We start from the raw sequence: 26,644 nt of genomic DNA on the forward strand, positions 1-26,644 counted from the left end.
CATCCATTCATCAGTCTTGGCACCCAGTGTTTACTGAGCACCTACTGTGTGCCTGGCTCTGTACTTGTGCTGAGTTTAGGGAGATAAATACAACCCAGTGCTAGCCATTGATTTCAAGAATCCCCCTGTCAATTGCGAAACAGTCACATAAAGAGTTGGGATAAAATCTGCCCTGTGCCATGATGGTAGTGCCTTCAAGGAATGAAGGGAGAAGGGGAACCAAGCCCTGTACAGGAGAATGAAGAAGGACTTTCTGGAAGACATGACATTAAGGGTCTTGAATAATAATTAGGAGTTAGCAAAAGCAGGGTGGGTGAGGGCGTGCTGCGCAGAAGGGCAATGAGAGCCAGGGGGTGGAAGTGAGAAGCTGCAGGTAGTTTGGGATGGGATTGTTAGAACCTTGATGAGAGGCCGTGAGCGTCAGGAGATGAGGCTGGAGAGGAACTCAAGGGGCTATCTCAAGGGCTTGATATCTTTCGCTGGGTTGGCTCTGGCAGATTTGGGTGGTTCAACAGAGAAGTGACACGGTCAGATTTTAGCTTCATTGCTCTGTGTGTTGTGTGTGCTCTGTGGATTGGGGGCAGAACCTCTTTTCATGAGATCTCTTGGAATTAGACTGAATGCCCAGCCCAGGTCTGGGAAGTGTACAAGGTCACATCTGGAGTAATCAGCCCTGCCGGGGCTTGATGAGGGCTGCTATGAGCTGGGACATGTTCTGTGTGCCCACGTGCTCTATGTGGATTGACTACTTCCCCCTCCTGAGAACCTTGTGATAAGGGTATTCTTATCATCCCCATTAAAAAAAATATTTTATGTATTTATTTGAGAGAGAGTGAGCATGATCTGGGGGAGGGAGGGTCAGAGGGAGAAGCAGACTCCTCATTGAGCAGGGATCCTGATGCAGGGCTCAATCCTGGGACTCTGGTATCATGACCTGAGCCAAAGACAGATGCTTAACCAGCTGAGCCACCCAGGAGCCCTCTTATCATCCCATTCTGACCACCATGAAACTGGGTGCAGAGAAACTGTCCCAGAGCTGTAAACAGCACACTGGCATTCCAGTGCAGGCTGCCTGGCTCTGGTCAGCCTGTACCCACTCTCCCTCCGGCCTCCTTGGGGTCTGCTGCTGTCAGGAAGGCCCTTATAAAAGTATACTTTGGTTTTGGCATCCTGCTTCAAGTTTATGAAATCTTCCAGAGATGACTTCACATAAGCCTTGCAACAGTAACTTCTGTGAGGTAGGTAGTGTTATTCATAGCAAAGAAAACTGACCAAAGAAATCGAATGATTTGTCAAAGGTCAGAAGTTAGGTGGCAGAGCGCCGACTCAGACTTGCATCTTCCAAGCCAAGTCCAGGGTCAGGTCTCATGCTCGTTTGTCAGTCAAGGCTTTGGCCAACCTCATGTTGTGTGGTTGTATGGTTCAAAGTTCAGAACACTTTCCACCCCTACTGCCTTCTGTCCAGGAAAATGCTTTTCTGAACGGAAGGAGGGAATCACAGAAATATGTGTTGTTGGCATCGACTTCCTATGGTTGGGCAATGGCTTCCGCCTTCCGGACCAGGTGACGTCAGCGGTCTGGATTTCTGCCAGTGTTCTCCTGCCCAGGAAACGGACTTCCGGCAAGGGCTCCCAGCTGTCTCTGTCTTCCTGGAGCAGCAGACCTCTCAAGTTGCAGTGAGAGACTGAAAATCAGATCTCGGGGAAAGTTTCACCATGGAGAAGGAGGTAAAAATGGGGAAGAGGAGTTAAGACACTGTCTAGGGATGAGCATAGCGCCCCCTCCCCACCCACTGCCTGATGTCGGGGTTTCTCTTCCAGCATGAGGGCAGGAGCCAATGGTCAGACTGGGAGGATTAAGAGTGTGACTAAGAGGGATGCCTGGGTGGCTCAGTCAGTTAAACGTCTGCCTGCACCTCGGTCATGATCCCTGGGTCCTGGGATTGAGTTCAGCCTCGGGATCCCTGCTCAGTGGGGAGCTTGCTTCTCCAACTCTGCTGGCTGTTCCCCCTGCTTGTGGTCTCTCTCTGACAAATAAATAAATAAAATCTTAAAAAAAAAAAAGACTGTGACTCAGAGACTTAAGTAAGTTGGGGGTGGAGGGGAAGAAAGGCAAGCAAAGCTAAGGAAATCTGGAAAAAATTACACATAGAGATACAAATACAGAAGGTCAAACATAGGCCAAGCATGTTGATCCCAAATCTCATGCACTTTTTTGTGGATACTAAGTCTTGAACAAATCAGTAATGCAGGAATATAAGCAGCCCTCATTCTTCTTCTTCTTTTTTAATTCTGAAAGTATACCAGTTATAAAAAAATCTGAAAAATAGATACATGAATTAAAGTAGAAAGTTGAAGTGTCCCTCCACCATCCTGATCCTCATTCTCCAAACCTGGCTCGTAAATGATGTTACACATTTTAGCCATTCCTTCAGCCAATACTGATCTCCTTTAATCCTCAAAACAACCCTGTGAGGGAAGAACTACTACTATACTTTTATTATTATTATTATTATTATTATTATTATTATTATTATTATTTTAGAGAAAGAGAGAGAAAGAGTTCATGCATGCAGTTGGGATGGGAAGGGCGGAGTGGGGGGGAGAGAGAATCCCAAACAGACTCCCTGCCCAGTGCGGAGCAGTACATGGGGCTCGATCTCAACCCCGAGATCAAGACCTGAGCTGAAATAAAGAGTCAGATGCTTAACTGACTGAGCCACTTGGACACCCTGCCTTTGTTATTATCTTTAATTGTAGTAAAATATACATAACACACATTCAACCTATTTAGGAAGTCCTGGTAGCCACTGGAGGCGAGGGGCCATCATGGCTTTTTGCCTACCTGACCCACTGGTGCCATGAGTCGTGAGGCATTCACAGGGACAAATACCGGTCCTTTGCTTGTTTGACAAGAAGCCAGCCTGGAGAGTGTAAGAATGGAAAGGATTTGGGAAAGGCTGCCCAGCTGCTGCGGCGGGGGTAGGAAGAATCCTGGTGCAGTCGGCCTCCACCACCCTGTGTCCTCCCTAAGCCTCCCATGGGCACCTCCTCTGAGAGATAGGAGGGCTACAAGGCTCCTCATGGCACACAGGTGACTGGCATCCTTCTGAGAAAGCAACCTATTGTGATTGCTTTGCCGAGAGAGAGCAGCGGAAGACACTATGGAGAGAAAGCTGGGCACAAGGGCAACGCAGCTGTGGGAGGACGACTGTTTGGTGGTCCTAAGTGTGAAGCTTGGCCCCTTGCCTGAAAAGAAGGTATGTGTCTTTTCTCATTGTATATTCTCACCTCTCTTATTGTAGATTAATTGACTGTATTTATTCATTTCTGGTTTATTTCTGAAGTCTCTATTCCGTTCCATGAGCTGAGTCTATTTTTCTGCCAGTAATGTATGATTCTGACTACAGTTTTGTAGCGTATCTCGAAATGCAAGACTGGGATGCCTTCAGCTTTGCTCTCCTTTCCATAATTGCTTTCACTTGTGCTTTGTTTCTTCTTATTGCCAAATACCATTCCATGGTGGGGGTATATGTACCACAGTTCATATAACCATTCGTCAATTGAAGAACTTTTGTGTTGTTTCTACATTTTGGCTATCATGAATAATACTGGCATGAACATTCATGTACAAGAATGTCTGTGGATAGACGTTTTCATTTCTCATGTGTACATGCCCAGGAGTGGAATTCCTAGGTCATGCGGTACCTCTGTTTAACCTTTTGAGGAACTTCCAGATTATTTCTAAATTGACTGCACTGTTGGACATTCCCACTAGCAGTGTATGAAAGTTCCCATTTCTCCAATCTGTCTTTTTGATTCTAGCCATTTTAGTGGGTATAAAGTGGTGTCTCATTATGGTTTATTTTTGCATTTACCTGATGACTGATGACGTTGAGTGTCTTTTTATGTGCTTTTTGGCCATTTGTGTATTTTTGGAGAAATGTTTATTCAGATCATTTGCCCATTTTTTGAGTTGTAAGAGTTCTTTTTTACTTAAGGTTTTATTTTATTTTAAAATTTTTTTTTCAAGATTTTATTTATTTGAAAGAGAGAGAGAGATCACAAGTAGGCAGAGAGGCAGACAGAGAGAGAGGAAGGGAAGCAGGCTCCCCACTGAACAGAGAGCTCGATGCGGGGCTCGATTCTAGGACCCTGGGATCATGACCTGAGCTGAAGGCAGACACTTAACGGACTGAGCCACCCAGGTGTCCAGAGTTGTAAGAGTTCTTTATGTAGTCTAGATCTAAGCCACTTATCAGATATATAAGCATTTGATATCATTCTTTGGGTCCTTTTTTCATTTTATTGATTAGTGTCCTATGGTTAGTGTCCCATTTTCTTGATAAGTGTCCTTGATTAGCATCCTATGTCCTATTAGTGTCCTATAGTGTCCTACACTTGATTACTGTCCATTTTCTTGATTAGTGTCCTGTTAAAGTTTAAATTTTGATGAAGTCCAATTTATCTTTTTTCTTTTCTTTTGTTACTTGTATACTTGGTGTCATATCTGTGAAGCCATTACCTAATGCATGGTCACAAAGATTTATGGCTATGTTCTATTCTAAGAATTTAATAGTTTTAGCTCTTATATTTAGGTCTTTGATCCATTTTGACTTAACTTTCATATATGACATGAGGTGGGGATCCAACTTCCCTTTTTGCCTGTGGATATCTTGTTGTCCCAGCATTAGTATGACTTTTTACAGATGAATACTTTGTAAATGCCATGAAAAAAAGGACAGTCCCTAGTTTTGCTCACCTTTGTCTCCTCGGGATTTATTTAGCCCCTGACGTATAAGATGTTCAATAAATATGGGTGGTGTGAGTGAATATATGAGTGATTGAGATTTAGTGAGCTTAAATAACTTGGACAGGTCAGCCATTTGGAAAGTGACCATACGGGACTTAAATGCAAGGTTTCCCACTCATTTCTTTTTTTTTTTTTTTTTAAGATTTTATTTATTTATTAGACAGAGATCACAAGTAGGCAGAGAGGCAGGCAGAGAGAGAGGGGGAAGCAGGATCCCTCCTCAGCAGAGAGCGGGTTGTGGGGCTCGATCCCAGGACCCTGGGGAACATGACCTGAGCTGAAGGCATAGGCTTTAACCCACTGAGCCACCCAGGTGCTCTTACCATTCATTTCTAGTAAAGAATTTTTGTGCTTCCAGGTTTCCAAAACTGTCTCAGGTTACCAAAAGCTCTTTATCACAAGAAACCAGATTTCCTCAAAGTTTCGTTTGATGCCCCTTTCTGTATCATTCCGATAATTCCATTGTTTGTGAACAACTACACTTCTCAAAACTATTGAGCCTCCTGTTCCTTCCACTTCTGACTCCCCTCCTCTCTCCACCCTTCCCAGCCACAGAGACAAAGACTCCACTTCCTTCTTTGGTGGTTTTATAGTTGGAAAGCTCTTCTAGATATCTGACCACAGCTTTCTGCTGTACAATTTTACCATAATCCCCAGGACTGTTAGGTGTAACTGTTTATTATGGCTGGTTTGGTGTGGGAGGTATTTAGGCTGTGTAGAAAGCTTTATGAGCTTTGTGCTGTGTGAAGTACTGTTTTGGTGAAGCCCTTGGCCCTTGCTCTGGTCCTGATGGTGGTATTCCCTTCATGGACCATGGTTTCTGATTGGGTTATAGTTTGCCATTTCAGAGGAGAATGAAGCCTGATGGCATGAACCCCAGTTCTAAAACATTTTGATGGACTCAGCTTTTTTGGGATGAGGACAAGGGAGAGCCTGGAAAAGAAAAAGATTTGCTCCTCAAAGCTTCCCCAGTTAAAGCCAAGACTGGTGAGAGAGTTTGGCTGAATGACCAGCCCCCACCCTGACAATGTTGAGTTTGGGCTCCCCCTGTTGGACCCTTTGGAAAATAATTATGTGAACTACAGGAAAAATTAAGACAAGGGTGCAAAAGAAAGAATATTTATGGAGAGCTTGCTCTTTATTAGGCATTTTATTTAGGCATCTCTTTCATTCTTTTTTTTTTTTTAAATATTTTATTTATTTGACAGACAGAGATCACAAGTAGGCAGAGAGGCAGGCAGAGAGAGAGAGAGAGAGAGAGGAGGAAGCAGGCTCCCTGCCGAGCAGAGAGCCCGATGTGGGGCTCGATGTGGGGCTCGATCCCAGGACCCTGGGATCATGACCTGAGCCGAAGGCAGAGGCTTTAACCCACTGAGCCACCCAGGTGCCCCTCTTTCATTCTTAAAGTAATCCCACATGTAGGTCTTACCAATCCCTTTCTGCAGAGTTGGAAGCTGATGCTTGCATAAGTTACACAGGGATTTGAACCCAGAGGTTTGACTCCCTAAAGCCCATACCCTTTCCATACCTTTTGTGAGCCAAGAAACCCAGCAGGAAAAAATGGCACATGAGAGCTCTTTCCTCCCTTTGCTTCCACTGGATCTCTTGCTCATTTTGTTGAGACATTCCGGGGGCCCAAGAATGCTCTGGAGATCCCCTTGAACAGTGGTGTGTTTCAGTTAGCTCAGACCAACTGGTGAGATCAATTGTGAAACTGTTACAAGCTGGTTGTTAAACCATTGTTAGTTGGAAAAGGGTCATGGTGGGAGGGAGTATTTACATCACGGAAACTGGTAACCTTTACAAATCAGGGATTCTACTCGCTAACCCCTCAGGCTGGTTTATCAGCACGCCATTGTAACCGAACTCTCCTCTGAGGTCACAAATGCCCTAACAGAGCATTAACTTTGAGGCCCTGAGAAAGAGCTGAGGATGACAGGGCCTGGCCCCAGTGGCCACAAACCTTCAACTGCAGGCTGAGGAAGGACAGACATGTTAGTTGGAAACATGAAGATGTGTGTATGCGTGGGAGAGAGAAAAAAGGCTGTAGAATATTGGTTATTCACATGTAAACAAAATACCAACGTTTTTAATCATGGGGATTTTGGGGGGAGGGGTGGTGACTTGTCATTCAGAGTTCTTTTCTTTCAGAACAATGGAAGAGGAGATCCAATTCTTCTGGGAACTAGAAAAGTGCCCTGGATTGAGGTGGGGGTGGGGGTGGGGGCTCTGCAAAACACAGAAGAGGGGAGATCTCATTTGTGAAAGGAAGGCAACTGTGAGCCTCAAGGTCTTGAGGTGGGAGGCAGTTTGTATACCACATTCCTAACTCTGAGACTACAGTTGGGATCCTTCTACCTGTCAGATGGTGACCTTCCTCCCTTAAGGCCCTCAGGTTACCCAGGGCTACAGGAGTCTGTGAAGAGCAAAATGACACAAAGCATCAGGAGAACAAATCTTCAGAGCCAACTCTGGATGCTTTTGGGTCATCTCCATTTGAGGACTGGAGTCAAGGGCCTTCCTCGGCTGGTCTAGATGCTGCAAAGAAAGATCCACCTCCCATAGTAAAAGAAAGGGCACATCCTAGAGGGCGCAGTTGGAGGGACATCTCCATGGGGAGAGGAAGGGACTTCCCAGCCCTGCCACATTCCCAGAAGTTTCCCTCTCCCTTTATGCTTGTGAGCAACCACAGTTGAAGCCATTAGCACTGCAGACTCAGATAGATAGTAATTAAATAATACTTCCCTAAAGGCCCAGAGTTAAGAAAAGGAAACCAGAGAACTGAGTAACAGGCAACCAGATAATCTGATTCACAAGACACAGCTGATTTATCTTCAGCCCACAGGCAACTTCAGGAATTGCTCCTCTGCTCCTAGCTTGCTGCCTCCATCTCAAAGCCACTCCCTGAGTCTAAGGGGAGAAGGATAGACACCTGCACATTCCCACCTCTGTCAGCTTAAGGCTCCCATTCTGAGTCCCAGGTCCCTGCCTGAGGACACACCTATCCTGCCTGATGCCAGAATGTGCCTCTCTCAGAGATCCTGCCTGCCCGTGACATTAGCCTACAGGCCTACATTAGCCTACAGGACAGCCAGTCTCCATGAAACCCCCTACAGTGAGGGTGGGTGGAGTGTTGTCCTTTTTTCCAGGTGTTTGGAGATTGTGATCAAAGAGACACCCAGATCGGATGGGCCAGAGCTATGATACTGATATGAGCCCTTTTGACAGGGCAAGTTTCCATTCACTGGTATAACTCCCAGGCTGGGTGGGCCTGGGCAGACCTCACTGTCAAGGCAGACACTGGACGGTGAGTGCAGTGGGAGGGAGCCTTGAACTCAGAGGCTGCTGGTTTCTGGTAGGCAGAGATGAGCACCCTGTGGCACAGATACTATAATCAGCTATCTACTGGCTGGTACAATACCTTCTCCAACCTTTGAGAGAGCCTGCTCCCACTGCTGGTTCACATCCATTCCTTCCATAACTACTAAGTTTCTCTTAGGTGTCAGGTGCTCCACAAGACCCTGGACATAGCAGTGACCTGGGTAGCCATCTTAGCCCCATGGAGGTCACAGGACAATGGGGTGAAAGACACTGAACAAGTAATTAATGGGTGATGCTGTGAAGGAAAAGTGTAGGGTGAAGTGAGGTTCTGAATTAGTAGGAGGCTCCAAGAGGACAGGGACCATGCCTGACTTGTGGACTAGTGCCGGCGTCCGGCATGGAGTAGGCATGGACACGTTTGGTGGAGAAGATGAAGGAGTCTAGCTGAATAAAGGATGTGTGTGTGTGTGTGTATCGTGTAGTTAGCCCTCCTTTAGTTCAGCTTGGTAAGCAGCTTTTATAAAACTGCTGATGCTCTGTGTAGTTAATGATAGGTAAGAGAGTAATGGTAATGAGATGTGCACCATTAGAGGCAGCTTACTAAGTAAGAGAACAAGCCCTGACACAGAGTCCTTCCTACTTGAGTTTGAACTCTGAATGGACCACATACTGGCTGAATCTGAGCAAGCTGCCTACAATTTCCTGTGCCTTGTTTCTTTACATTCTATCTCTCAGCATTGTAAGCCTACAAGACAACGTATAGAAACTGGAATGTTCTGGTATACTATAACGTTCATACTATAACTAATATAACTATCTATCCTAAGTAGTATAGTATTACATAAAGTATAACTATAGCTTATATTATAACTGTTAATGTAATTAATAGTTATAATACTTGGTAGTTGCTGTTTATTATTCATGTACAACAAGCTTATATCCAAAAGGACCTTGGTAGTTAAAAGACATAAACATAATAAATCTGGATTTGATAGACAAAAGTAGAATAATAAATCAAGGAGGAAGCGAAGAGAGGGTGTGTACGCAGTGCTAGATAATATCTATGTAGAGAGAGGATGAGCTATTGGAAGTAAATCAGAAGCCTTCCTTTTGGGGAGGGGCCAAAATGCTTGGCATGCAGGCAGCTTTTACCACAAGACAGTCTCATTCCAGGGAGTTCAGAATTTTTTAACCTCCAAAACCTGTTTGTAGAAAGTTCTGGATGAAGGCTACTGTAATGAAAGGGGGATTGATGTGTATTCACCCAGTGGCCATATTTGCAGAAAGGATAGCTGACCCTTTTGACTTTTACAAGAGGCACCAGAGAGCTTTGCATAGCTCCAAATTAGATGATACATAAATGCTTATCCAGATTTTCTGGACCTTTCTCAATTACATTTATGTTGAAAGGCTGCTGTTTCCTGTTTATAGTCTCTTACCACGAGTTAACCGCTGTTCCTACTTTAACTTAAGTTTTGTCTCTTGCTCTGTGAGAAACTTTTGAGCTGCCTGAAAATATTTCCTGAAATTATTTCTCAAGTCTCTTTTCAAATATCTGCATTTATTGAGGATTAATAAAGCCAAGCTGCCATCAAGATAAAAAATGCTTGTCTTTATCCCACTTTATAATTCCTAAAAATGATTATTTTCTCAGAATTCTTCACATTTTCATTACTTCAGTTACCAGTGTTAATGACCAGCTTTCTTCCAGGCAATTTTCACAAAGAAATAAAGTTAAAAAAATTTTTTTCCCCCATAGGTCTCTGCCTACTGGACGATCTGCTGAGAACACAAAGCTGCTTCTTGAAGCTGGGTGGTTGGCTTTCCTCACCCGACCAGACCCAGCTGGGAGGCACCATTCTAGCTGTGCTGCAGGAGGATCTGCACAGACAATTGAAACAACCCGAATGTCAGATTTATGGAGGTCATGTGTCCTGAGTATCCACATCAAGATACAAACAAGCAATGAAGCCAGGTACCCCATCACTGCTTCACTGTTTTACTGCAATAATTCTAGCTATGATTAGTTGTAGCTACAGTGTTAAGCCCCATTGTTAATTATTTTTTGGTGATTTGGGGAGCCAGAGTCATGGGCATATAATTCAAATGTTGTTCCTTTACTGGGGTCAGACAGATTCACATGACACAGTTTGCTTCTTTGCCTCGTCTGTCCGTTCCTCTCCCTTGTCTGTCATTATCATGAGGCCATTACTGAATTTTCAAGGCATGACCCTTGTTAGGAAATGATGGAAACAATGCAGTTGTTCTATAACCACCAATTACCTTGTGAATTCTTACAAATAAATGCACTCAACTTTCAACATTACTCATTTATTGTAAAATGGTAAGAGGTCCAACATGTTTAGAGATGTGGTTCATGCTTTGCTGGCTCTACTTCCTGGAAAAGGATCCAGAATAGTGATGGCCAGGTGAGACATTGTGAGGGGAGCAATGGCTGGTCAAGGTCACACACAAAACCCTGACTGGAGAAGCATGGCATCTTCTGACGTCTTTTGTAAAGAGGACAGTTTTCTTTAGATAGAAACATCAGATGGAAGAAGCTTTGTTGACTGTGTTGGGGAGGTCTTTGGCCCTCCAGTGACCTTAGACCTCCCACAGGTCTAGGCAAATCTGCTTCATATTGTATGAAACTTCAGTTATTATGTATAAATTCCTATAAAATAAGAAATAGGCAAGAGATGCATTCCTGAGAAGAGGGAGTGAAGTTGCCTTTGAGAGGAGGTGGAGGGCATAACCTATTAGGTTATTGAAGGTATTAAATGGGATGATGCATGAAAAAGGACTTATCTAGCCCCTGGCAGATAGTAGGAGCTCAATAAATGTGAAATTACTCCTCCTCCTCCTCCTATTATTATTATTATTACCTGCCTCTCAGCTTCAGCCCCCTTGGCTTTCCTGTCCGGCAACACTTCCCAACTTGTTCATTTCTTGGCTTTCCTTGGGTTCTTTTGTTTATCTTAAGTTCTACTTCTGTTTTCTGAAATAATCATATTTTGTATCTACGGTTGAAGAGCTAAGACCACTGAGGGACCTCAGGAGTACGTGTAGTCATAGATGGGGATAATAGCTAATTCCCAGGTCTTCTGACTTAAGAGTGTTATGCCCCAATAATGGGTCCGTGATTAAAGGAGCGAGACTGATACAAAGCGAAGGTCAAGCAAAGCTTTATTTCGCGCCAAGCATCAAGAATCTAACCGAACGTTCAGGGACGCACCTCTTACAAGAAAGGGCAACCCTTCTCTGTTTCACAGACTAGCTTTTAAGGGCAAAGGCCATGCAGTTGGGCCTGGCTACGCACAGGTGGCCAATGAGATCCTAACACACACAGGAAACTCCACAGTGATGCTAGGTGACCAATTGAGTTGCAATTTACCCTAGTAGACATTTGAACCAGCCTATTACACCTTGATTGGGACTGGCGCCCAAAGGGCGGGGCCCATACTCCTTGGTAACCAGGGAGACAGTATGCATCCCCCCCCCACTGATCAGATGTCTCCACCTGGCCTGACCCACCTTTGTATCTGTGCTTTGTTACCTGAAGCTGGTTTCCGGGACTTGTCTCTAAGTAAATCCCCTGGGGGAAGGGGAGCAGGGACAGTTTCTAAATAGGTCCTTACAAAGAGTATTCAGGCCCTAGGGACAGGGTTTTTACCCTTTTCAAGATGGAGTCCTGTATTACATAGTTTATAGTTATTCCAGTTCGTAGGGTTGCTGATAGTAGTATTGGTGGAGTACCCCAACCCCCCTCCCTTTCTAGATCAGGCCCAGTTGTGATCAAGCCTATCAGCTCATATCACACAATCAGAACTTGTTCATTTGGGGCATCCTGGATGATGCCAAAACTTGCAGTCCAGGTGGGCAAGAGCCTGAATGAGAATCACCTCAAGACAACCTCCTGTCTGGAGCCTCATGCTGAATTGTTGGTTGTTTTCATATGGGAGGAGGGGCAGGTGGGGGGGCAGAGGGAATGAGAGAGGTGGCCTTGTTATTTAGACTCTTCCTCTGATAGTAAATGGCCAGCTGCGGGGAGCTGTTCCAACTCTAGTTCTGGGCTCTCAAGTGGTTTTTACTTACAACAATGCCTAAGCTCAGGCCAGTGGGAAAACAGCCTGGAAATTAGGAGCCTCAGATTTCCTTTTTCAGATTCCCCCAAATGTCTCATTTTTTACAAAAAATGAATTTATGTTATTGTGAATCAGGATTGAAATAATATAGGCCATACATTATTATATACATTATTATATTGGTTATTTTTATGTTTCTTTTAAAAATTTTTTAAAATTATTATTTTTATTTTTTAAATTTTTAATAAATAAATTTTTGTTTTATTATATTTTATTAAAAATGTTAAAAAATTTTATTTATTTATTTGACAGAGAGGGATCACAAGTAGGCAGAGCGGCAGGCAGAGAGAGAGAGGAGGAAGCAGACTCCCTGCTGAGCAGAGAGTCCAATCCCAGGACCCTGGGATCATGACCCGAGCCAAAGGCAGAGGCTTTAACCTACTGAGCCACCCAGGCACCCCTTATTAAAATATTTTTATTAAATTTTGTTTTTGTGTATCTTTTAATGTGTAAGTTCTCTCACCCGTTCTATTTTCCCCCTTGTAATGTATTTGTTGATGAAAGTGTGTTGTTATCGTTTGTTTGTTGGTTTTATTTTTGTCCTATAGAATTTCCCTCAGTCTGTGTTTGACTTATTTTGTAGGACTCCTCAGAGAATGTTGTGAACTTCCAAAAGAATGTGCATAATGTCAGCTTGTCTCTCTTTTGGTTATGTTATCAGGTACTGACTAATCCATGATTTTCTTAGGAGTTGCGAAATGGTGATAATGGAATTCTACCATTCTGTTCTTCATTTACTAGCTGGACTACTTCTGTAAGAGAAGTTCCCTCTTCAACCATGTGATCAGGTATGGTTCCTATAGGAAAGGCAGGATAAATATTGATTTCTCTTTATGACCAGTTTTCGAGTTATTAAGTTGGCTACCTACAACTCTCCAAATGTGATCAATTAAAAAAATCATTATGAAGTCATTGGTTTAAATATATTTGATGTATTTCAGTTTATTGCAGTCCATTGCAATTGTTATTCTTTTTTTTTTTTTTTTTTGCAATTGTTATTCTTATGAATGATTGAATTGTCCCATCTTTGGCAAGTGGGGGTGTCTCCTCACCTACCTTTTATTTACTTTTTTAAAGATTTTATTTATTTGATGGAGAGAGAGATCACAAGTAGGCAGAGAGGCAGGCAGAGAGAGAGGGCGAAGCAGGCTCCCCGCTGAACAGAGAGCCTGATGCGGGGCTCGATCCCAGCACCCTGAAACCATGACCTGAGCCAAAGGCAGAGGCTCAACCCACTGTGCCACCCAGGCACCCCTCCTCATGTACCTTTGATGTAGTCCCAAGATACTCTGATAGCTGCTTGAGTTTTTTGTTATGATGAGATATCCAAGCACATCTTGTGTATTTCCTTCTCCAAGTAGATAACCAAACATTTCTTTAAGGTTTCCATCGATGGGAAATTGCAAATAGAGACCACAGTCTGGGTGGTAGAGACATTCATTGCTATTGGGTCAATCCTTGTTTTCAAGGGCCTTCTGGTGGACAGGAAATACAAACATATGTGTTTCCACATAAAGTCATTCTTTGTTTATACTAACACTCTTGACTCAAATAGAGACTCCCATTGTTTTATAAGACTTACCTTAGAGCTGCTCTTTCTCCCAACCAAATATCTCGACCAAACACATCAACATTCGTGTTATCTCTCCATATTATCACCATCAATTGACCAATCAATCGATTGATTAACTATTAGTCAATTAATATAAAAATGAAAACCACTTTTCAATTCTTTTTATCCTTAGGATATATCTCACTAGGTATATACAGTTAGGTTAGTGTTTAGGATTTAAAGTTGTTTGAAATAGTCTTTCTCTTTGTGATTATACCACTAACTTATTGAGCAGATAGATTTTGTTTTATTTATTTTGCTTTTTAGAAAAAGCTTTTTTTTTTTTTAAAGATTTTATTTATTTGTTTGACAGAGAGAGATCACAAGTAGACGGAGAGGCAGGCAGAGAGAGAGAGAGAGGGAAGCAGGCACCCTGCTGAGCAGAGAGCCCGATGCGGGACTCGATCCCAGGACCCTGAGATCATGACTTGAGCTGAAGGCAGCGGCTTAATTCACTGAGCCACCCAGGCGCCCTAGAAAAAGCTTTAAAAAAAAAAAGATTTTATTTATTTATTTGAGACAGAGAGAGAGAGAGAGAGAGAGGATGAACAGGGCTGGGGAAGAGGAGCAGAGGTGGAGGGAGAAGCAGACTCCCTGATGAGCAAGGAGCTTGACCTGGGGCTCAGTCCCAGGACCCCAGGATCATGACATGAGCCAAAAGACAGACACTTAAGCAACTGAGTCACCCAGACACCCCTATAGAGAGCTTTTTAAAATTAATTTTTTTGTAATTATTTAAAATATTTACAGAGCTTCAAAGTCAGGTCTACAAAACAAAGTGTGTCAGAAAAACGAAGTTTCTATCCCTATATCCTCTACTCAATTTTCTCCTTCTCCCATAGACATTTTAAAAAGTTTGTCTTATTCTTCCATTGTTAAAAAGAAATATATATATATGTGTGTATATATATATTCATTTGTTCTTATATATATAGTAGCATTCAATGATTTCCCCCGCTTTTCATTTAAAATATTATTATACTTATTTTATTGAGATATTTACATACAGTTCTAGACAATATGGTGGTCTCTCCATGGCAATCTATAGAGATATTTTTTTAAAAGAAGATTTATTTATTTATTTGAGAGAGAGAGAGAACAGAAGGAGAGTGAGAGAAAGAAGCAGACTCCCTGCTGGCGTCACTCCTGGGGCCATTTTGATCCTCTTCACTGGGCACCACAGAGGACACCACAAAGGCAAGAGGTGGTTTTCCTGAGGCAGCTGAGCGGTGGCTTGCTACTTGTGATCAGGGGGGAGCGGCAGAGGGAGAAGGAGAAGCAGGCTCCCCACTGAGCTGGGTCTTCAATGTGGGGCTAGATCCTGGGGATCTAGGATCCTGGATCCAGGATCCAGGATCCCATCGTGACCTGAGCTGAAGGCAGATGCTTAACTGACACCCAGGTGCCCTGCTTTTAAATTTTTATGTAGTTAAGTTGATCAATCTTTCTCTTCAGTTAAAGCTGGATTTTTGGCTGTAGTTATGAAAATCTTCTCTACTCTCACGTCACAGAGAAATTCTGCCATTTTTTTCCCCTTGGTACTTCTATAGTTTCAATTTTTTAAAAAATATTTACTTATTTGAGAGAGAGACAGAGAGAGCACTTGCAAGCAGTGGGGAGGGGCAGAGAAGGAGGGAAAGGGGAGCCCGAGCAGGGCTCCATCTCACAACCCTGAGATAATGACCCGAGCCAAAACCAAGAGTCAGACGTTCAATTGATGGAGCCACCCAGGTGCCCTGCTACAGCTTCAATTAAAAAAAAAAAAATCCTATGTAGAAGTTATCCTTTGTGTGCGATGATAAATAGATCAAATTTATTTTTTTATGTAGAGTCTCAAAGTTGATATTATTAGCTCCCTTCCCTCCCTCCCTTCCACTTGCCTTTTCCTGGACATTGTATTCCTTTCTAGGTTTGTCAGAACTGGACATGGATCAAAATAAACATCTGTTCAATTCCCTGCACTTGTTCCATTTTGTTGCCTGTTTTTCTTTCCCGGACTCTGTGATTTCTGTAGTGTTTTTCCAGCAGCTCAAGGGAGTAATGACCTTTTGGGCTTTAGGAAGAGTGGGCTAAAGATCTGTCCAGAGAGTGAATCAAGCTGGAGTAGGTCCTGCAGGGGCCACTCTGCTAGGGGTGGGGACAGGGGGGAGTGAGGGGGTTGGGGAGGGTGGGAAGGTGGGGGTGGGAGTGGTGGGTGGTAGGAGTGGGAGGTGGGGGGGTGTGTGTGAGGGTGGAGGTAGGTAGAAAACTGGCTTCCTGGGGGCAGAGCGAAGGTGCTCACTTAGGAGCACTCCGGAGGGAACTCGGTTCTTGTTAATGATTCATGTTTCCTGTCCCCACGCACTTACTGCTCTTGTTTTTATGTTAGGAAATGCCAGTTTTCTAACTGGAGCAGACTGGAGACCGAGGGAAGAGAAGTGGGCAGCAAAAGGGAGGAATGAGACGCAGAAATTGGAACCTGTCTTTGTCGCGGCCTGAGCAACAAATCAACCAGGAACGTGAGGGTAAGAGGATGAAGAAAAGAACTCGAGAAGTAGAGAGATGGGGGCAGGAGGAGCACTGAGGAGGATGTCCAACAGTGCTAAGTTTATTCAAAGCATTAAGGCCATATATATAGTGATATTACATCTGTGTCTAGTTAAACAACCACGAGTTTCTCGTGACGCCAAATGGCTGATGCCAGTACAAATACAGCAAACCTGAAAGTAATTTATGGGCTGTACTAGGGCAGCAAGGACCAGCAACGAACTTTTGACCCCAACCGAATTGTTCTCATTTGTTTAGCAAGCGTGTGGGAAGTCACATAGGCGAGCTCACAACACATAGCACAGACCCATTCTCAGTGCTACTCAACTTTTCCTGTCCTAAACCTTTTGTTAGGTTATTCGGACTTTAAAGGAGGCACAAGTCAGGGCCTGGTTTGGTCCTCGTCTCAAGCCTTATTGCGGCCTCCCACATGTCTTCCTCTATGTTCACCTGCTATCCAGGGCATCTCTGTATCATTAATACCAGTTGCTATTGTTTGGAAGCACAGAAAAGATGTCACCTCAATTTTTTAACAACTTGATCATGAGGAAATGACCTAGAATCTGGGCCCAGGAGTAAAGAGAGCTCCCCTCCGGGCAGGAGAATATGCACCACTTCTTCCATCCTTCAGATTCTGAACATTTCCATTCCATGTTCAAACATCCTCCACTTTCATCCTCAACCTTCTGACTGAGAAACAAAACACACAAACACAAACCCTGACTGTGTTCTACAAACAAGCTAAGGTGAAGAAGGTATTCAGCTCCTCAGATGGAAAGAACAGAGAGACACCCAAACTACCTTCAGGGAGGTGCTTTTTCTAAGGCTACACAGGTAAGAAAAATAGGAAATGGCTCTCCATCTTGCAAGATGGTCAGTGGAAAAGCTGAGAAGCTGAACACTAAGAAGAAACCTGAAGCCAAGCAGGCTGATGCTGGTGGCAAGGTTAAGAACAGTAACCCCAAGGCTAAAATGCCAAAGAAGGGGAAAGCCTACTGCAGCCAATAGATACGCTGTCCTAGTCAGAAGGTGTGTGTTCCAGAAGGGCTCTGTGCAATAGGATGTATTCAGCAGCTAGATCCAGGGTGGAAAAGAAAAAGGAGAAGGTTCTTGCTACGGCCACGAACTGGTTGGTGGTGACCAGAATGGTGGTACCCATGTGGTTCAACTTGGCCCAATGCCTAGGAATCATCCTGCTGAAGATGTGTCTTGAAAGCTGCTGAACTTCGCAAAAAACCTTTCAGTCAGCACATGAGAAAACCAAGCCGGCGTCACTCTTGGGGCCATTTTTTTTTTTTTTAAGATTTTTTTTTTTTATTTATTTATTTGACAGACAGAGATCACAAGCAGGCAGAGAGGCAGGCAGAGAGAGAGAGGAGGAAGCAGGTCTCTTGCTGAGCAGAGAGCCCGATGCGGGGCTCGATCCCAAAACCCTGGGATCATGACCTGAGCCGAAGGCAGCGGCTTAACCCGCTGAGCCACCCAGGCGCCCCTCTTGGGGCCATTTTGATCCTCTTCACTGGGCACCACAGAGGACACCACAAAGGCAAGAGGTGGTTGTCCCGAGGCAGCTGAGCGGTGGCTTGCTACTTGTGACTAGACCCCTGGCCCTCAGTCCTCTGTGTAGAACAACACCAGAAATTTGTCATTGCCACCTCCACCCAGACATCTCATGGAGGCATACTTCAAGAAGAAGAAGCTGCATAAACCCAGACATCAGCAAGGTGAATTCTTTGACATGGAGAAGGACAAATTAGAAATCACAGGGCAACACCAGGTTGGTCAGAAAGCTGTGGACTCACACATTCTGCCAAAAATCAAAGATTTTCCTCAGCTTCAGGGCTTTTTCTGCCCTGTTTTCTCTTACAAATGGAGTTTATCCTCACAAACTGGGGTTCTTACAAATTTCTTACAAAAAACCTAATTAAATAACAGATCCATAGGAAAAAAAAAGAGGGGCACCTGGGTGGCAGAGTCAGTTGAGCATTTGACTCTTGGTTTCAGCTCAGGTTGGGATGTCAGGGTCATGAGATTGAGCCCCACATTGGGCTCCACACTCAGTGCAGAGTCTGCTTGGGGTCCTCTCTCCCTTTCCCTCTGCCCCTGTTGCAAGGCTCACATGTGCATGCACTCTCTCGTTCTCTCAAAATAAATAAGACTTAAAAAAAAAAAATGTGGGGCGCCTGGGTGGCTCAGTGGGTTAAGCCTCTGCCTTCGGCTCAGGTCATGATCCCAGGGTCCTGGGATCGAACCCCGCATCGGGCTCTCTGCTCAGCAGGGGGCCTGCTTCCCTTCCTCTCTCTCTGCCTGCCTCTCTGCCTACTTGTGATCTCTGTCTGTCAAATAAATAAATAAAATCTTTAAAAAAAAAGAAGAAGGGCGCCTGGGTGGCTCAGTGGGTTAAGCCGCTGCCTTCGGCTCAGGTCATGATCTCAGGGTCCTGGGATCGAGGCCCGAATCGGGCTCTCTGCTCAGCAGGGAGCCTGCTTCCCTCTCTCTGCCTGCCTCTCCATCTACTTGTGATCTCTCTCTATCAAATAAATAAATAAAATCTTTAAAAAAAAATAAAAAATAAAAAAAAAGAAGAAGAAGAAGAAGAAGAAATGATCTGCGAGGCCTTGAGGAACCTGGAATGCCTCAGGATATAACAGTCATGGGATGTTGCCGCCTGGCTGAGAGGAGAAAACCACTCTCTATCTTTGAGGAGATGGCAGTAAATCCTTCCCTCCCTCCCTTCCACCCTTCTTCCTCCCCTCCTTCCCTCCCACCTTCCTCCTTTCCTTCCTTCCTTTTTTCCCTTCCTCCTTCCTTCTCTCCTTCCCTCCCTCCTTCCTCCTTCCCTCCTTCCTTCCTTCCTTCCTTCCTTCTTTCCTTCCTTCCTTCCTTTGTTTTTACTTTAAGGTATGATAGTATCCTTAATTTGGGGGAGTATTGCTCCTTTGTTAAGACAACACTCTGCAATGTATCCTTTGAATACATGAAATTAAGGCAGAATCTGAACTGAGAGGCTCACCAAAGAGGTGTTGCATTGCTGAACACAGTGAGAAGAAAGGGTGTCTTCCATGAGCAGAGAGATGAGAAATGTCCAGAGGGGTCCCCTGAGACAGAAATCATTTTAGGAACAGTCACCTTTGATATGGAATTCTACTGTGTCCCTGTTCTGGGATGTCTTTTTTTTTTTTTAAAGATTTTATTTATTTAGAGACATAATAAGAGAGGGAAACAATCAGGGGGAGTGGGAGAGGGAGAAGCAGGCCTCCCACCGAGCAGGGAGTCTGATGCAGGGCCTGATCCTAGGACCCTGAGATCATGACCTGGGCAGAAGGCAGATGCTTAATGACTGAGCACCCAGGTGCCCCCCCTTTTTTTGAGAGACAGAGTGCACACACAAGGGGTGGTGGGGAGGGGCAGAGAGAGCGAGGGAGAGAATCTTAAGCAGACTCCATACTGAGTGTGGAGCCTGACGTGGAGCTTGATCCCATAGCCCTGAGATCATGACCTGAGCCAAAATCAAGAGTCGGATTGCTTAACCGACCGAGCCCTCCAGGTGCCCCTGTAATTCCCCTTCTTGACTGGGCTATCCATGGTTCAAGCCTCTGCTGAAGCTGAGTTGACCGCTAGCTCAGTGTTAGTTTGTAAAAGAAGGGAGGGGATGAAGAGGCTGGATACCCACAGGGAAGTAGTGAGAGGGAGAAACAAGAGGTGATATTGACCTTGGGTATCAACTGGGGATACAGACTGACCCAGGTGGCACTTCCTGGATTGGGTCCTAGACTTCCTCCAACTGTAGAAAGTGGGGGCTCTGAGTCATTTTGTAACTCGGGCCCATGGGTACAAGAGCACCCAGCTCCAGGGGTCCCAAATAGACCAGGTTCGGCCACTTACCACTCAAAAAATCCAAAGGCAAAGACACGAGTGGTCGTGAAACAAGAAAGCAGTTCATTTCAGTGAGGTCAACACTGGGAAGGCAGAGGACTGACTAACATCTAAAAGATTGTCTCCAAAGTGCTGAAAATCTTCTAGGTTTATAGAGGGAAAATGTGGAACAAAGGTTGGTAGGGACGCACAGGCGGCAGCAGAAGTCAGGTGACTCATTGCCTTGGGGTCACCCTTGTGTGGGGGGCCTTGCTGGCTCTTGGCAGTCTTTATTGCTTAAGGGGATAGTGTCAGTCTCCAGCCCTGCCCTCGGGGTCTTTTGCCTGAGTTAAGAGAGAAGCTGGAAAGAAGAACTGAATCACTTGGAAAGTAGAGACTGAGAGGTCCAGAAGGAAATAGTTGAAGCCCTCTTTCATTTTGACTCTCAGAAGACAGCGATGGCCAGAGGCTGAGAAGCTGGACTTCCCTTTCACTGTGCGGAGCTCTTGTCCCTGGTAGTGCCAGCATAATCCTGTGTCTCTGGGGGAGACCCCACCCCAGAACAGCTTTGTTGTTTCAAATCTCCTCCCCTTTCACACATTCTTCTCCCACCTTTTGTACCTTCTTCCTTGCTCCTTCACTCTCTCCCAATCTCTTCTTCTTTTTTAAAAAAAATTTATTTTTTCAATGTTCCAACCCACACTCAGTGCACCATGCAGTACGTACCCTCCTTAGTACCCACCACCAGGCTCACGAAACCCCTCATCTCCTTCTCTCCAAAACCCTGTTTGTTTCTTAGAGTCCACAGTCTCTCATGGTTCATCTTCCCCTCAATCTCTTCTTGATCACATTCTTCAACATTGTTTTCTTTCTACCTATTTTTTTTTTTAATCTTTCCATCCGACCATCTTTGGTCTTTTCTTCTATTTCCCCCTTCTTTCTCATCTCCTCACCTTACCTACTATCAGATAGCTCTTTGCCTTTCTCCCAGTGTTCATTGCAGCAGCTTTTTATCTTGTTCCTTCAGCATACTGGAGGGCAGAAACTTACGGTCCACTGCTTGATAACCGCAGAAACACAATTTGCTAGCAGAATGTTTACCAAAAATATTGAATCATTCCCAACATTAAAAAATGGCAGATTTCACCTAAAAAAAAATCCAGATTTCTAGCTTTTAAAAATTAAAACTATCTAGCATGAGGCCTGCATTGATTGCTGGTAACAATTGATGGAGCTGGGTGGGAGCTGCTCATGTCAGGTCACCAGGGTCCCCTGACCCGTCCTGTGACCTCCCTCGCACTGCGGGGAAAATGTCAGTCAGCACTTGTCATTAGCTATAGCAGTTTTTTTTTCGTTTAGCAGAAAAATTTCTGTTCCTACCCACATCTTTACTTAAAAGTGGAAGAACAGAGACCATGAGAGCCTTTTTTTCTCATTTGCATTTCCTGATTTCCCTCAGCAGGGGGCGACGTCTGTAGCCTCTGTATTAAAGACTCATCCCTCCCTTCCTCCCATTTCTTCTTTCCCCCCTCTTTTTCCATAGTATATCCTCTGCTCACCTTTTGTTCTCATGAAGGTTAGTATTTAATGCAGCACTGAAAGGCTAAGTAACTTCCGGACCACTACTGAAACTTTAAATCTTCAATTTACAGAAAAGTTCTGTGAAAAATCCTTGTATTTGTACAGCAGTGTTTTGTGTATGTTCATAGATGGAAGTAGTTATTGACAGTCTATTACTTGCCCTTGCTGTTTGTATCATCTGGCTAACAACCTAGTCATGGGGCTGAGAGCTGAGGTACGGTCACGGAGCACGCCAAGTTAGTCTTCTTTTAGGGTCATCACCGGGCGGGGTGGGGTCATGGCATTCAGCTGGTAGCAACAGAAATTGGAAAAATAACGAAATACACAATTTAGTGCTTTAATTTTTCTACATTTAAAAATCAATCTTGGGGCGGCACCTAGGTGGCTTAGCAGGTTAGGCGTCGATTCAGTTTTGGCTCAGGTTATGATGTCAGGGTCTTGAGAATGATTCCTGTGTTGGGCTCTGCGCTGGGCATGGAGCCCACTCAAGATTCTCTCTTTCTCTTCCCTTACCCCCTGCTTCCTTGCAAGTGTGTGTGCGTGTGCACTCTCTCTCTCTAAAAAGAAAATCAATCCCACTGTATGAACAGGGCTCCTGACAGCGCAGCAGGAACCTGGCTCCCTCAACCTCCTGAGCCGTCATCTCTAGGACTGGCTGTGTCTTCCTTCATTTCTTCATTTATTTTCCTCTTTAACCCTTACCACATTTGGACATACTATCCAGCAGTTTATTTATGATTTGTCTCCTCCCACTAGACTGTAAGCTTACAGGGATTTTTGTCTGTTTTCTTCATGCAGAGTACCCAGTGCTGAAACCTCCTTGTGTTTGTGGAGTGAGTGAAAAAATGCTGTTGAGATGCCCGCGGGAGCCCCATCTGCCATGCTTCTGCTCCAGGCAGGGAGAAGTGGGAGGGTGAACCGCCAGGGGAACACGAGCCTGTAGAGTCAGCTCCAGGAAAGGATTTCTGGAGAAGTCCCATTTAGTAACTTAGAAGGACACCCATTCAACTGTGTCACACACCCGCTTCTACCTCCATGGGAAACTGAGAAAAAACATTTTTTTAAAGCAAAGGAACATTTCTAAACAAAGTAAAATTAGGCTTCTGTCAGTAGGAGAAATAGAGAATGGGCATCGGGTCTCTGCAAGACGGCTGTGGTGCCCTCTGAGTGCTTGAGCTCTAGGAATCCTACTATCATGGCCCTATGCCCTGGGCCTCCTCCTTTATTTACTCTTGTGAGTAACATCAGCTTCCTTGCACTTCACCACACTGTCTTTAATTCCATATTTACCTTTCATCTGTTGGGTTTCTAAAGGCTTTTTTTTTTTTTAAATATTTTATTTATTTATTTGACAGACAGAGATCGCAAGTAGGCAGAGAAGCAGGCAGAGAGAGGGGGAGGCAGACTTCCCACTGAGCAGAGAGCCCGATGTGGGACTTGATCCCAGAACCCTGGGCTGAGGGCAGAGGCTTTAACTCACTGAGCCACCCAGGCGCCCCTCATCTGTTGGGTTTCTAAAAGATACTGGCCTATAAAACCAAGAAATATGAATAGTAAGATAACCCCCACCTTTACTACACCAACTATTCAATTTTAGGTATCACTATTCTTTCTGAAACATTCAGTGGCTTAAGCTCTTCCCAACAGGCCCCTGACTGTGTGTGTGCTGGCACACGTGTATGTGCAAGTGTGTGTGCGCACATGTCTTCACACGTGCACGAACCTGTGTCCACATAGGACAGGAAAGGGGAAGAGGAAAGAAGCTTCTCCAAGCCTCTTCCTCTTCCCTTCCAAGGCAGATGTTGTGAGGCTGAGAATGCTTTATTTATTTTTATGTATTTATTTTTTAAAATATTTTTATTTATTTGACAGAGAGAGACAGCAAGAGAGGGAACACAAGCAGGGGGAGTGGGAGAGAGAGAAGCATCTTCTCATCGAGCAGGAAGCCCAGTGCAGGGCTTGATCTCATGATCCTGGGATTATGACCTGAGCTGAAGGCAGATGCTCAATGACACCTAGGTGCCCTGAGAATGCTTTAATGTGTAGAATGCAGGGCTGTGCACCCCAGCAGATAACCCGAGGCACAGGGAGATTTGGGTAATCCAGCCTTGCCTATGAACTCAGGAAGGTGGTGAGTGTGGCTGAATTCCGGCCTCTGCTTGGCTCCCTTGGCCTCAGGCCCTCTGAAGGAAGGGGCTTTTTTTTTCTAACTTGCACAAAAGGGGCCCTTTGTTGCCCAGCTGGTATGCCTCTGGGCTACCAGTGCCTATTTAACTTGCCCCGAGGGGAAGTCTTTTATTTTTTTTCTTAAATTTTTAAAAAGATCTTATTTATTTGACACACAGAGAGAGGGAGCGATCACAAGGAGGCAGAGAGGCAGGCAGAAAGAGAGGAGGAAGCAGGCTCCCCACCAAGCAGAAAGCCCAATGTGGCACTTAATCCCAAGACCCTGAGATCATGACTTAGGCCTGAGGCAGAGGCTTAACCCACTGAGCCACCCAGGAGCCCCTAATGGGAGAATCTTTTAAAAATGCACATGAAGTCTCTCTGCAGGCAGCTGCAGCCAGCTCCCTTGTTTGGAGGTCAGTGGATTTCTCTCCCTCCAGGTCTGAGAGTCAGCTATCTGCGTGTGAGTCCTCACTGAAACCCCTACTCCTCTTCCTTCTTTCCTCCATCCTGTCAACGTGTGACTATGGAATGAAAATAAGCTGAAAACAGACACATTGCACTCTTCAATTCACACTAGCGGCTTCTGCTAAGACACCCTCTCCCCCCGCGGCGTCCTGCTGCAGGAGAGACGGAGACAAGCTCGCCGCGCTCCCGGTCTGATCCCCCGGGGCCGGCTGAGTCCGCGGTGAGAGAAGTCACCCAAGGCGGGACTCAGGAGATGGACAGTTACTGAACGCACTGCGAGGAGCAGCGGGCATGACAGCAAAGGAGAGACTGTCCGCCAGGGGGCAGTGGAGGGGGCTACAGTGAAGTGTGGGAGTGAGGAGGCGTGGGAACGTATGGAATTTTCATTTTTTGGTACCTGTGTCCATTTGTAACTAGCGGATTGGTCAGCTAGGGCTTCTGGCTGTTTCGAGGTGGGTCGCCTGAGGGCCTGTTTGTACTCAGTCTGGCGGTCGCCTCGGGCCGTTCTTCCTCACTCAGGGTTCCAGGGCTCAAGACTGTTGCCTACTAGTGGCCTCTGCAAAGCTCACAGAAGGTACCACCCATACTGTACTCCCCTGAGGGACGCTTGGGATATCCTGGCTCCTTCCAAATTGCCTCTGCAGGTGTGTGACCCCATCCTCCCTCGTTTTAATTCCGTTTTAGGAAGTGCTGTCTTCTGATACTGGCACCAAACAGGTATGAACTGTTTCTGGAACCCCTTGTGCACTGGCCACACTTTTGAACTAGAGGACCTATGAATGTATGAAATAATAGATCTGCCCCCCCCTTTTAAATTAAAAGTAGGCTCCACGCCCAGTGTGGAGCCCAGGATGGGGCTTTAACTCATGACCCTGAGATCGAGATCTGAGCTGAGATCAAGAGTTGGAGGCTTAGCTGACTGAGCCACCCAGGTGCCCCCAAATTAGGTCTATCTTAAAATGCTCACCAAATAATGAACGTACACAACAGTTAATCAGCAGAATGGTTTTTTAAATAATGGTTTGGCATTTTTATCAAGTTAAATCTCATAAAGAAGCTCACTATATAAGAAAAACACAGAGGTGGAACTTTTCTGGGTGAAGAGGGCCAAGGAGTTGACCCTACCCACTGCGTAACCATCTGGATACTCACCAGAGCCCTGAGAGGCCCTTCTATGGATCTCCATGGGTCCGTTGAACATGGTTTGCAAATGTATAGGGTGGTGAAAAGAACTCAGGCTCCAGGTTGGGACATGGTGTGCGTTCCTGCTTTGCTGTTAGCTCTCTGAGTGATCCAGGGCAAGTGAAACAATCCACTCACTTCCTGTCAGCCTCATGTCCACATCCTCGGGAACAGGAGACCCAGCCATGCAGGTGCCTGCACCTCTGATGGAGAATTACTCAGATATCCCTTCCTCCTCATTTACTCAGAATGTCCTTTCTCGGCAGGCTCCTCCATCTTGTGGTTCGCTGTTTATCTGGACCGTCATCTATCTCCCGCATCAGCAGAGCTGATTGCTGCCCCAAACTCCATCATCCTCTTCGCTGGAATCCCAGTCTTGTCTGGGTGACCACATACTACCTCAGAACAGTTCCTTCCCCAGACTCCATTGCATCTAGGGCTGGCCACATGACTCTATGGCTAATGAGTCATCAGCAGAAGTCAGCTTGGCATGGCTTTCGGCAATTCAATTGTTTTCCTGATTAAAAAAAGAAAAGATAGCTTCTGTCGCAACATGCCTTATGCTCTTTCCTCTTCCTTTCTGTGTGAAATGTGGATGCGGAGGTTGCAGGCAGAACGGCCACCTTGCACCCATGAGGTTGAAGGATGGACTGGTATAGGTGGGAGGCAGCCATTCAAGCAGCACTGGGGACAGCATTTTACCAAACTCCAAGGACTGGGCCAGTGTAGCAGCGGTGTCTTTCTTAGTGAGCACTGTCCTGCTTGGAGAGCTGGATAGAGGTGGGGTCTTGGAGCCATTAATACCCATCCTGCCTGTGATGGTGAGAAAGGGAAATCCAAAGAGGCTGGGTCTCAGCTGGGTCCTATGAAGGGCTAATGGACCAGTGAGCTTGCCTGTCTCCCCCACCTCGTTGTAATAATATTATCCTAATAATCTTTCTCCCATGATCTTGACTCTGTTTCCCCGGCTATCTCT

The 26,644-nt window shown here is 45.2% G+C and overlaps 2 long non-coding RNA genes and 1 pseudogene across 6 annotated transcripts; 2 read left to right on the forward strand and 1 right to left on the reverse strand.

The window, feature by feature from the left end:
* Positions 1 to 1,491: 1,491 nt before the first annotated feature.
* On the forward strand, positions 1,492 to 16,387 carry LOC125101830 (uncharacterized). 5 transcript variants are annotated; one of them, XR_007127939.1, is made up of 5 exons: positions 1,492 to 1,727; positions 3,144 to 3,259; positions 9,893 to 10,108; positions 13,020 to 13,066; positions 16,259 to 16,387. It is a non-coding gene; the product is annotated as an uncharacterized LOC125101830 (long non-coding RNA). The 5 variants fall into 5 exon arrangements; XR_007127941.1 differs by lacking the exons at positions 13,020 to 13,066; positions 16,259 to 16,387 and adding an exon at positions 13,376 to 13,431 and having other exon boundaries at positions 1,495 to 1,727; XR_007127938.1 differs by lacking the exon at positions 13,020 to 13,066 and having other exon boundaries at positions 1,496 to 1,727; positions 16,259 to 16,374.
* On the reverse strand, positions 2,696 to 15,512 carry LOC125101839 (uncharacterized). Its single transcript, XR_007127951.1, has 3 exons — positions 15,287 to 15,512; positions 9,596 to 9,600; positions 2,696 to 2,721 (listed from the first exon to the last, which is right to left on the reverse strand). It is a non-coding gene; the product is annotated as an uncharacterized LOC125101839 (long non-coding RNA).
* A 339-nt stretch (positions 16,388 to 16,726) lies between the features above and the next one.
* On the forward strand, positions 16,727 to 18,344 carry LOC125101551 (60S ribosomal protein L6-like; annotated as a pseudogene).
* The last annotated feature ends 8,300 nt before the right edge of the window (positions 18,345 to 26,644 follow it).

This window comes from Lutra lutra, chromosome 6, assembly GCF_902655055.1.
Source record: "Lutra lutra chromosome 6, mLutLut1.2, whole genome shotgun sequence".
Taxonomy (NCBI): domain Eukaryota; kingdom Metazoa; phylum Chordata; class Mammalia; order Carnivora; family Mustelidae; genus Lutra; species Lutra lutra.